The sequence below is a fragment of the Geospiza fortis genome, unplaced genomic scaffold (assembly GCF_000277835.1).
Source record: "Geospiza fortis unplaced genomic scaffold, GeoFor_1.0 scaffold491, whole genome shotgun sequence".
Classification (NCBI taxonomy): domain Eukaryota; kingdom Metazoa; phylum Chordata; class Aves; order Passeriformes; family Thraupidae; genus Geospiza; species Geospiza fortis.
The window spans coordinates 1723692-1726094 of record NW_005054390.1 but is presented as its reverse complement, the minus strand read 5'-3'; positions in this window follow the sequence as shown (position 1 = coordinate 1726094).

Below are 2403 nucleotides of genomic sequence, written 5' to 3'. Positions count from 1 at the left end.
AAAGGAGGGGGGGAAGAGGGGAGTTTTAGCACTACAGTGGCAAACTTTGGTCCAGGGCCAGTGGTGGCAAAGTGATTTAGGCCCCACCCTGCTGGTCCAGAGGTTGTGAGTCCTTTGTTGGAATGCATGAAATTGAAGCCTCCCTGAGTCCCTCAGAGAGAGAAAGGAATCCAGGGATTGAACTGGAACCTTTAGAGAAACTGAAATATATGCCACACACACATGAAGTAGGAGTGTAAGTTTTAGTTTTAAGTAGAAATATATCTTGAGTGCCTTAAGAGACTATGTTAGCTAATAAAAAGCCCTAAAGCCTAATTTAAAGTTCAGTAGTGTTACCTTTCACAAAATTAACTTAGCTCCAGATGTAATGAACACAGAACATTGCTTGCATTTCTAGGTAGACCAGATAGAACTATTTGCATGAACAGATTGAACTGTACACATAGATTTTGTGTAAGAACCAACATTACTTTCTCACATTAGAATTTAGCTCAGATAGGTATAGGAAGAATGCTTTAGAATAGTGCTTTTAGCTGATGGGATGATTTATGAATAAAATCCCCTGCATTGGGGTGCAAAGGAGTGGCAGTAGCTTCTGCCAGCAGCTACTGCTTCTGCTGGTTCTGCTTGGAACATTGGGACTCTATGCTAGAAAGCTTTTAGCACAGACTTTAATACTCTCAACTCTTTGCCTTCAAGGCTCATGTATTCATTCAAGAAACAATTTTACAACAACTAACAACTGCTCCTGTCTCTTTGAAGACCCAAGACCCGCTCATAACTTGACAGTCCTTGTTCTTGTTCTCTCTCTCTCCCTGATTATACTGTTTGCATTTAGGTCACTTCATTTAAATTTTATGGGTTTTTTCCTGTTTCATGGACAATGGGGTGAGACTTCTCATGTGAAGATACAACACAAATATCTAGAGATTCCCCTTTAGGCTTAATATTGAAAAATTGGCAAAGATTAACAGGCAAAAATTCATTGCTTTCAAAACCCAAATTGATCAGACACTCAGAACTAATGTGGCCAGCTTATAAATTAGACAACAATGGGACACGGCCTGAATTTGGCAGTTTAGATGAGGTATTAATATCAAATTTAATGTCTCACATATGCCAAGACTGGTTTATCAAAAAACTTGAGGATACTAGGCATTTTTATATTTTTATCACTTAAGGAAAGGTTACCTAAGAAAGATCATAATATGAAGCTTTTAAGAAACAGGGGAAAAAACTATGAAAAGAAGTAGCCTGCTCTCAGCCTACCATGTGTGAGGGGTGGGGAGGAGGTGGAAATGGGTTTAGTGCCTTTTTGCCTGAACCTTTACCAGTAAAACTGGCCATAAGGAAATGCACAGCTCAGACAGCAGAAGGAAAGTGTGGAGCAAGGAAGATTTGCTCTCAGTACAGTAGTACCAGGCTAGAGAGCACTTAAATGACATACAGAAGTCCATGGTTGTCATGTCAGCATCACAACCTCATGACCAGATCAACCAGGGGCTGTGGAGAAAGAAATAAATAGGGACTGGTACAACGGACTAGCCCAGAAAAGTAAAGAACTTTAATAAACAAGCCAAACAACAAAGGAAAGAAGCTCTGCACAGTATAGGGTGTCCTCCAAAGACTCCAAAATGTGGGAAACACAAAAATATATAACGGTTGATCTGAGGGCAGGGAAGCAATCATCAACGAGAACCAAGAGCATTGCCTTATATGTAAAACACTGTTAACCAATCATAAACAAGAACTCAGAACATAACCTTATATGGCACAACAGCATTAACATAACTATACCAACAATCCTGTTCTCCTCGCCATAACCCAACTAGGTGTTTCTTAATATCCTGCTTCCCAAGACCTTAAGTAGATGCCTTTGTTCTTAACAAAGGTTAGCTCACCATACATCCCAGCCAGTTGAACTCCCGCACATGGCTTCTGACACTTGGCATCACAAGTGCTGAAGAAGCTGGCTGACATTGTTGTGATGCCACTGTTGATTATCTTTGAGCAGTCATAGCAACTGGGAGAGGTTACAGAAGACTGGAAGAGAGGAAAGAACATTTCTATATTCAAGAAGGCCAAGGGAGTATCTAGAAAATACAGATCAATGTGTTTTATTTCAATTGCATCTGGAAAACATTTCCAAACGCATAAAAGAAAAGCAGGAGATTTGAATAAGCCAGCATGGATTTACAAAGTGAAATAATTCTTATAGAACATCATAGCTTACTATGATGAGGTGAAATTGCTTCAGCAGCTCCAGCTTCTCCAGGAGTGCTGTGGGAGAGAGTACCAAAGGCTTTATTGAAGTCCAGGTAGAAACATTCCTCTCAGCTTTTCCTGCATCTGGTAAGAAGGTCACCTGGTTGTAAAAAGAGGTCATGTTAGTCAAGCAACATT